The sequence below is a fragment of the Lipotes vexillifer genome, unplaced genomic scaffold (genome assembly GCF_000442215.2).
Source record: "Lipotes vexillifer unplaced genomic scaffold, Lipotes_vexillifer_v1.1 scaffold288, whole genome shotgun sequence".
NCBI classification, from domain to species: domain Eukaryota; kingdom Metazoa; phylum Chordata; class Mammalia; order Artiodactyla; family Lipotidae; genus Lipotes; species Lipotes vexillifer.
In genome coordinates this window covers 183,020-192,629 of record NW_006792503.1, presented here as the reverse complement: position 1 = coordinate 192,629, position 9,610 = coordinate 183,020, and the positions used below count along the sequence as shown (strand labels likewise).

At 34.3% G+C, this 9,610-nt stretch overlaps 1 pseudogene; it reads right to left on the bottom strand.

Annotated features, from left to right (window-relative positions):
- Positions 1-8,749: 8,749 nt before the first annotated feature.
- LOC103071053 (small nuclear ribonucleoprotein E pseudogene) lies at positions 8,750-9,037 on the bottom strand (annotated as a pseudogene).
- Positions 9,038-9,610: the final 573 nt, after the last annotated feature.

The following is a 9,610-nucleotide window of genomic DNA, read 5'->3' as shown; positions in this document are numbered from 1 at the left end:
TTTGCATTATCATATTTTTACCCAGCCATCAGTCCATCCATACATCTTATTTTATTTTTAATCCCTTTTACTGTAAATTCAGGCCTTTGATTTTTTTCATATAAATTTATTTATGTATTTATTTATTTAGTTAGTTAGTTACTGGCTGCATTGGGTTTTCATTGTGGTGCACAGGCTTCTCATTGCAGTGGCTTATCTTGTTGCGGAGCGTGGGCTCTAGGCGCGTGGGCTTCAGTAGTTGTGGCACACGGGCTCAGTAGTTGTGGTGCATGGGCTTAGTAGCTCCGCGGCATGTGGGATCTTCCCAGACCAGGACTCAAACCCGTGTTCTCTGCATTGGCAGGCAGATTCTTAACCACCACGCCACCTGGGAAGTCCCAGGCCTTTGATTTTGTTAACTATAATAGTGCAGAAAAATGGAAGTCGTGTGTAGAGACAATGTTAGAGAGCTAATTTGTTATTTTTTTTAAAAATCATACCAATTGTTTAAAAACAATCAGGCACTTGTTTTTAATTATCTATTTAATACCAGTTGATTAACTTCTAAATCTGTATTTTGCCTCCAAATATGCAGTTGTAAGGATTTAATGAGAAAAAAGATATATCATACTTTCTACTCTACCTTGCACAGAGTAAGTAGGTATTCAATAAAGAACAGGCAAAATAACGAAGCGAATGAGAAAATGCAAAAACAACTAAGCTTATACTGCTCTGAATCAGTTAACATACTGGAGGGCTTAGGATAAGATAGCAAAAGATAATCCTCCAACCAGGGAGAAGAGAGTATTGTTCAGATATTTTATATTTGTATCTAGAACTGTTTGAAAAATGTTAGGCTGATAGAACTAATCAAGTAAAATAAAGATGAAAATAAAGATCAGAAGCTGTTTAGAATAAAGAGAGATGAAGGTACAAGGGATTGCAGAAATATTATCAGATGAGTATGTTTACCTAGTTCTCCATGAAAACGAAAGCATTTCTTCAAGGAGCCTGAGTTAATGTAGTCCAAGTGCATTGCTCTTTGGGGATCTAATTTGGAACACCCAGAATAACCAATTATCTCTTAAACTGTCACTACAGCATGGATTTTGTGAACAGTACTTTTCTCAAGTCCTTAGTGACATTAAGGGAAAGTTATACATGTACCTAAAATGCAAATAAACAATTACTTACTGCAAATACTTCAGTGCTCCAGATAAGTAGGTAATAAATATAACTTCCTCTTGTGAAAATTGAGGCACTTAACACATTTCTTATTCCAAAATTTACCATATCCTAACACAGAAAAATGTCACAAATATGAATATAGGCAAAATCAACAATATTCTTAAAATAAATTTAGATTTTCAGCCACGTAGGTGTAATCAACCACAACACCACAGCACAAGACAGAAGGAAAAGATAAAAAAAAGTCAATTTAGCCTGAGTAAGTTCAAAAAGCAAGTGAAGAAATTCGCTTAATTGAGAATAAAATCATAAAGTATCAAAACCATCTGATTTAGTGTTGGAGGGTAGAAAAGGAAAGAATATTGCCCTAATGTGGGTCTATCTGAATGAATTGGGCACAAACTACACCCTTAAACCTCTTAGTGATGGAACTGCTTGCAATCTTTATTTCAATGCTTAAGAATGCTGGCCCAGTGGTTTCAATATAGGCATAGCTATTGTCAAGCTATTCTTCTGTAACAAACTTTGGTAAGAGTAAACTGAAATCTGCTCCTTAGGTCACTACCATTCTGGGATATCAAGAGCCAACCCAAATCAATGGGATGATGAGAACCATTAACTATCATATCAACAGTCCTAAAGTCTGATCTTGATACATGTAGTAATAGATAGTTTGTTTTTACACTTTTGTCCATGAATGATAAATAATAAATTATTTATGTAAAGAAAGGCTAATCATAACTGTATACATGACATTAATTTGATATTGTTCTTATGAATAAAATTCCAAATAAACAGAATGAAATGTCCTTTGAAATGGAATATAATTAAATGCCTCTGGTAACTTTAAACAGGCATTTATATTAATCCAATATTAAAAATTATATTAATCCCAATACAAAATATATTCCCACATCTGCCTATCTTTCATTAGGAAGTACAGAGTGTACATCTGTCCTGATAAACATTACAAAGTGCCGATCCAGATAAACAGCATGGATGCATTCATAAACCTGGCCGAGTCCCAGTTCCAAGTGGTTTTATATTATGAAAAGTATAAAATGTTTAGGCAGATTTTGCTTCTACACTTACATACATTAAAAAGATGGTCTTTAAAAATGTTTATTTTGTGAGGCAATAGGAGAAAAAATATTTATCTCCAAATATTGATGTTACATGTTTTGACCAACAATGCTCTATTATTATATTGATCTTATCAAAAAATAACTCTAATCTAAAACATAATGAAAATGAAATGAAATGAAAATAAGTAGGACACTGAGAAAATCTAATCTCTCCTGTTGAAATTCAGCCTCTGTTATGTACCCGTTTTCAGACAGAGGAAGTAAATTCACAGTATTACAAAGACTCTACTATCTTCTTGTATAAATTTAAAATTTGGAGAATGTTTCCAGAAATTTCCCAGGTGGCTTCAATCATGATGAAAGTTTCTCTAACTATATTGAGAGAGAGAGAAAAAAAGAGAATACATAATATAAGAAACCTAATCTAATCTAACCAGGCCAAGTATAAGAATAAAAATGGATTTTAACCACACTAAAAATGAAAACAAAAGTTACTGATTTTACCAAATCATCCATCAAAACTGAGTAGACACACCAAGAGACCTAGGAACCAGAGACTTCATCAAGCTACAGGAAACACCATCTGAGAAGTTTCTGGCAATTAATAGTGAGAATCTGGACTGGCTACTTGAGTGTTAGGGGATTTGCCAGTAGGCGGTAGGCAGAAAGATAAGCAAGCAGGCAGCCTGCCCACGTAATCAGCAATGTCCACTGGAGGGCAGCCAGTGGATGTTCTGGAAGGAAAACGGTGTTAGTGAAATCTGTTGACTGGTAATCAATAGAAGTACTAAAAGGCAATGCTCAACATGATGGAGGCTTGGCTTTAGTACCAAAGCAATTAAAGGGACTCAGTACTAAAATGTCTGCTCAGAGATGGGGAAATGACAAAGATCTAGTGAATTAACTAGAGTAAGAAGAAAAAGCCTTTGCCAAGTATATAGCCAAGAGCCAGCTATTAGAAATAAGAGCAGAATCAGCATCAAAGGTGAACTTGAAGCTGATCAATAGAATCATTAACTGAGACAGTAAGAAACCCTCCAATAGAAAAGAGATTACTCCAGAGGGGGATATTGATTTGAGCCTGAGTTTTAAAATTAAGCATCCCCAAATGAGGGACCTTGACAGATGAAAGATCAAGAAACCAGGTCATTTATTACTACCTTCTGCAAAATTAAGATGAAGTATGATGATTCTTAGAATACGATTGTAATGTAAGCCAGGGTGCACTGAAAACAATGGTATCATTAGGTATATTGCACACAATAGTACTTTCCTATTTAATTCCCTACTGAAAAGTTTTCCTGCTGCATAATAAGAAAAATTTCCATTATTCAGCACCTAGGAGTCTGTTCCAGTCAGGGTTCTTTTTTTAAGGCGACAGAAGCTTACTCAAAGTAACTTCAGCCAAATGTAAATTTATTGGAAGAATAGCTGCAGCTTACAGAATCAATAGGAAAGCTTAAGAACCAAGCTCAGAAGATGAGTAGAAAACAAAGGGATCTGAGTAATGGAGACACAATCAACGCCATGCTACAGAAACTGCCAGGATATGATACTAACTTGGCATCATTTTCCCGGACTTAGATGTTGTCAGCATGTCATCAAAGGCGTGACTAAATTCTCAACCACCCTTCCATCACCACACCATCTCCTTAGATTCAAATTCCTGAAGGGGAGTACATAATTGGCTAAAAGTAAAGCAGGCTTACACTCCAGCTTCCAGAAGGTGGTTTTCCTCTTACCCACTCTCAGTCTCAGACAACCACTGGTCTGTTCTTGGTCATTATAGATTACTTTGATGTTTTCTGGAATTTCATATAAATGAAATCATATGCACTCTTTTCCATGGCTCCTTTTGCACAGCATAATGTCTTTTAAAACTTTCCATGTTGTTGCATGTACTGGTAATTTCTTCCCTTTTACTGATGAGTAGAATTCCATAAACACAAAAATTTGATTATTTACTCACCGACTGATGGGCTTTGAGTTGTTTCCAGATTTTTGCTAATATGAAAAAAAGCTGCTATAAACATTCATACAGAAATATTTGTGTGGACATATGTCTTAATTTCTCTTGGGTCAAAAACTTGGAGTGCAACGGCTGGATTATATGGTAAGGGTATTTTTGACTTTGAGAGAAACTGCCAAGCTATTTTCCAAAGTGGTTATGCTCTTTGCATTCCCACTGGCAATGTATGAGGGTTGCAATTGCTCCACATACTAACACTAGGTCTATTCTATCTCTTTAATTAGCCACTCCAGTGGGTGTGTAGTAATAATTTGTTGTGCTTTTCATTTGCATTTCTCTGATGACTAATGACCCTGGTGGTCTTCTCTTCTGTTTATTGGTCCATTTGTATATTTTCTCTCATGTAGTGTCCCTTCAATCTGCCTGGACCAGATTGCATTTTCCGTAAACAGCCACAACAGTATCTTCTATCCCACATAATTTTCTTACATTGTGATTGTAACACACGGGCCAGCAAGCGATAAGGTCTATATGCCCCTCTTCTTTGAATTTGGGCAATCTTGTAACTTCTCGGGATATGTCATTAAAGTTCACAGAAGATGATACCATTTCCACCTAGTTCTCTCAGGATGCTTGCTCTTGGAATTCAGTCACCATGCAGTGAGGAAACAAAGAATCACATGAAGAAGCCCCGTGTAGGAGTTCTGGCGAAGAGCCCCTTCTGAGGTCCCAGGCAAAAGCCACCATTAAACACCAGACTAGTGAATGAATAAACTTTAGATGATTCCAGCCTCCAGCTGTGGATTTATCTTGCAAGTAAGGTCTCTGACATTATAGAAGAGAGACATGCTGACCCTAAGGATCCCTTTCCAAATCCCTGCACCTCAGAATCCATGACCATAATAAAATAGTTGTCACTTTGCACCATGAACTTTAGGATGGTTTTCTATGCAGTAATATTCAATACATAAGTAAAACACAGGCTTTGAGATGTCACCAAGTATTTAAAGAGTCCGTGAAGAGAAACACAGTTTAGATTGATTTTTTTCTTTTTCTAAAAGGCATTTTTTGTTTCTTAGTATATAGGTACAATTAAATCTTTGAGAATCTGAAATTTTCCCTAAAGTCTGACCATGTTAATATATATACATATACATAATTTTTATATAGAACTCTCACTTCAAGTGTTACTTGGCCATTATTCTGTCATTATCATTTGTTTCACTGACTTTCAGAAGGCTGATAAAGTTCAAGTAGATGCCTATTATGAGGTGATTAAATGTAAATGTCACTAGTATTTATTGATTTCTCACAAACTTTTTCACAGCTCTGATTTTCCTATAGTCACATTTGTAGGTGTGGAAGAACAAAACAAGAAAACCAAATCAAACAAACAAGAAACATGCTGAATTTTATTTTTATTATCTCAGAACAGATGCCAAGGTAATGGGAGCCCCAAATCACTACTCATCTAGCCAGGTCAGCACACAACCATAATTACCTCAGTAATTCAGGGTTACACATGTGCTTGTATTCAAAATCCAGGACAGTAAGATTAAGAAGACGTATATTTGGATATATTTAGGTTGGCTTAAAATATCTTGATAACCATGGATTAATGGATATGAGTTCAGCTAATCAGCATCTCTAAACTTATCACATATCTGAATAGTCTTGTATTTTTACACTAAAGTTTTATGAACTTTAGTTAGAAGTAGATACCTTCTGAGTATTTGCATAGGATAAAGTGCTGGAGATAACGAGTTAAGACAAACTTTCATCCATCAAAAATCTCAAAATAGTGAAGTGATACATTTCTCTTTTGCCTAAATTTTATTTGCAATCACTAAGAGGTTTAGCATACTTTTCAGAATACAACTTTTTTTTGAAAAGTCAATGTATGTGATCCACATTAAAATTATAATGTTACAAATTTATAAACTAATGTATTTGCAGTTACTTGCTTAAATAGAATGCACTGTCCATTTTAGAACTTTATATATAAATTATTATGTAGTAAGACAGTCTACTTATGCATTTACACATCCTTCCTCTTTATCATGAATTCATCAACTACAATTATCTTTAATGAGATGATACAACTTTTTCTCAAATGACACTGGTCAAAAAAAACACTGATAATATATTAAAAAGATACATAACATGTACAAAGTAAAGCTGACATTTGAGTTAATATGAAATATTTGAAATATGAAAATAGTTTTAGCTCAGAGTTAAAAAACAGAGAATATCTCATTATGTATCAGAATATATGTATAATTAGGAATATTACAATAGTTTCTAATGAGACTACTATGTGTCCATTTCATTCCTTTATTAATGGAAGTGGACTTGCTTGTAGAGTTCCTCTATTTTTTTGGAGAACTTAATCCCAGCTTACCCAAAAGGCAAACTAAATGTTTAGAGCAGCAGAAAAATATATACAGTGATTTTAGTTAGTGTTCTATTAAGAATTTTCAATAAAACACCAACTTTGTAATCAAAGGAAAACGCAGAACTCTGTTATACTTGCTTACACTTGTTTTATGGTTTAATGCATTTTTTAATATATTATTACAAATTAAGGGTGTACCACTAACTTTTTAGCATGTGGGCCTTCTCATTACTTTAATCTGATCAAGACGGAGCTTTACAAATATCACAATTTCATGACATTGTGATGTTTTTGGATTTGTTTTTAGATCTATTAGAAAAAGAAATGTGATGAAAAATGGTAATATTTTATAATCTAATTCTGAAGATAAAAATAAAATTCTTAGCACTATGTTTGTTCTCAATCACATACATGGTTTCTCTTCTGAATCCTTCAGGTTTTACTTTGAGTTGAATAGATGGCAAATTGGAAAAGATTTATTTCAATCTTTCCATTATCCTGTTTGTGGCAATTGATGCATTCTAAGATATATAATCTTTTAAAATAGCCCTTTAAGCTTTATTTTTTGTGTCCCATTTAATTGTTCTTCAGCACCTAAATATTGACGAGTAAGTCCAGGAATGAGAAACTAGGGAACTAGTGATGGGTCATGTGACTTTGATGAATGAGGGCTTAGGAGCCCAGATATAAATTGTCAACTTCTCATATATTGGCAAAATAAGTTTTGTAAATGAAAACCAATACTCTGAACTTTATATACCAAAGACTTCTCCTGCCTGGGCTATGAAATGTTCCTTCATGTACCATACTTGATTAAAAAACTTAAATATATAAAGCATCCAGGCAGGATTTTTCATTCCTCAAATTTTGAGGGTGCTTATTAACTCTATGGATAAGGTCCAGGTTGCTTGGACCAAAAGATAAATTTGTCTTATTTCTAAAAAATCTGCTCGTTTATTATCACAAAGCAAAGGTCCATTGGCTTCACAGACAAGCATACCATTTAAATACATATTCAAAATTTATTCTCGAAATGCAACATTGACGGTCTCTGGTCAACATTTCTTTATGTGACCACACTGTGAAAACAACATATAAAATTTGTGCTGTTTTTATTTAATTTTAAATTTGTTTAAATTAAGTGACACACACATATATCTTGTAAAAATGAAAACTTTATATATAACAAAAATTGCCTCGATCTCATCAAAATTCCAGTCCTCTCCCCAAAGTATCTACTGTTATCAATTTGGTATTTATACTTTTAGATCTCTTTCTAGAGACTTAAATACATTTATTAAAATAGCTATAAGACAAATAGGTGTTTTATATTTTACAGGAAAATTAAATAATATGGTTTATGTCAATCTGCAATTTTTCCCATTCAATTTGTATTGAAGCTATTGTCATTCTGTAGTATGAAATATATCTCATTTATGTACAGGGGTACAGTGATCCAAGATATCTAAATGCAAGTCTTTAGCAACTTCTATGCTAGTTGTCATTTAAGTAGCTTATTGCTTTAAGCTTTTAGAAAAATATTGTTAGGAAGATTCTTGTATATGCCTCTTGGTGCACTTGTACAATGATTTCTTTAAGATAATATTATGTGCCAAGCACTGTGTTATGTGAGAAAGGTGTTATTATTATCTTTTCATTGCACTGAAGGCAAAAAGTGACTTGTCTAAGTTCACACAGCTAGTAAGTGCTAGATCTGGGAGTTTCACACATCCTATCTAGCATCAGGATCAGTGTTCTTAATAACTACTCTCTATTCCTTGCTTTTAAACAAAATAACTACTGGATCAAACTGTATTCACATTTAAATTTTAATATATGCTGTCCATTTGCCTCCAGATAGGCAACAGCCATTTACATCTACACTAAGAGGGACATTTATATTGATATTTCCCTGGCATATCCTTCCAAAGGTGGAAATTGTTTGTTTGTTCTTAGAAGGAAACAATGTGAATATTTTAATAAAAACAATCCCACAGCATTTACTGTCATCTGGTAATAACATAAAGGTGAGCAAAACAATATGAATAAATGCTTTAGAACTACACTTCTAACAAAGGGCACCTAAAAAAACTGTATTGCCTTCTCAACAATTTCTCACTTCATTGATCATTTCTAGTTGAAGACACTTTGGAGCAGAGTAATGTTATCTCCTTTTAGCATGATCCGACTCAGTTGTTTTCTTGACTTTGTTTTAGAATGAATCTCTTCTGCGTCATCTAATACGAGGTTCACATACCCATCAAAACCAATGATACAGCCCTCTATCCTCATATTAACTTGCTTATAAAGCCACACCTGAATCCGAGATCTATTTTGCAAGTATCTGAAGATGAGATTGATGGGCTGCACCATCACCTTCTGCACCTTCTGCACCTTCTGGCCCTGGCCCTGGTACGCCATGGTGGAAGCTCACAAAGACCTCACTATCCTGCACACCCTGGAAATTGGTTTTAAGTAAAACAGTAATGGAGAACTCAATATAGATCTTCAGTTACTGATGATGATTAGAACCTGTGCCTTAACGCTATCGTGAGAGAAGGCTGAGTAGGTATTGCCTCTGGAGGAACAGATTGTAGTGTCCTATAAAGCAAACAGGAATGCGTTCATTCTCACCCACCACACATCTCTTTAACTATGCTGTTATGACTTTATAACAGTTTGAATAACCTATCCGGGTACTTCTGTATTCTCATTTGTCCTGCTTCTGGTACAGAAAATAGAAGGATGAGCAGTCTCTCACAGACTGAAAAGATAATTCTGTTGTCATAGATGTATATATTTTGTTGTAATATATATGTGAGTGACTGTAACAGAAAACTGGATCCACTTCCTAATTACTGTCAGAAATAATGGTTCCTGATTAACTATCCCTAAATCAAAACCGCCATTCTGGTTAGATGCCCTCCATTATTTCACTAGCTCATAGAAAAAGTCTATTAAAAAAAAATTTTTTTTAAAAAGGACCAACTTAGT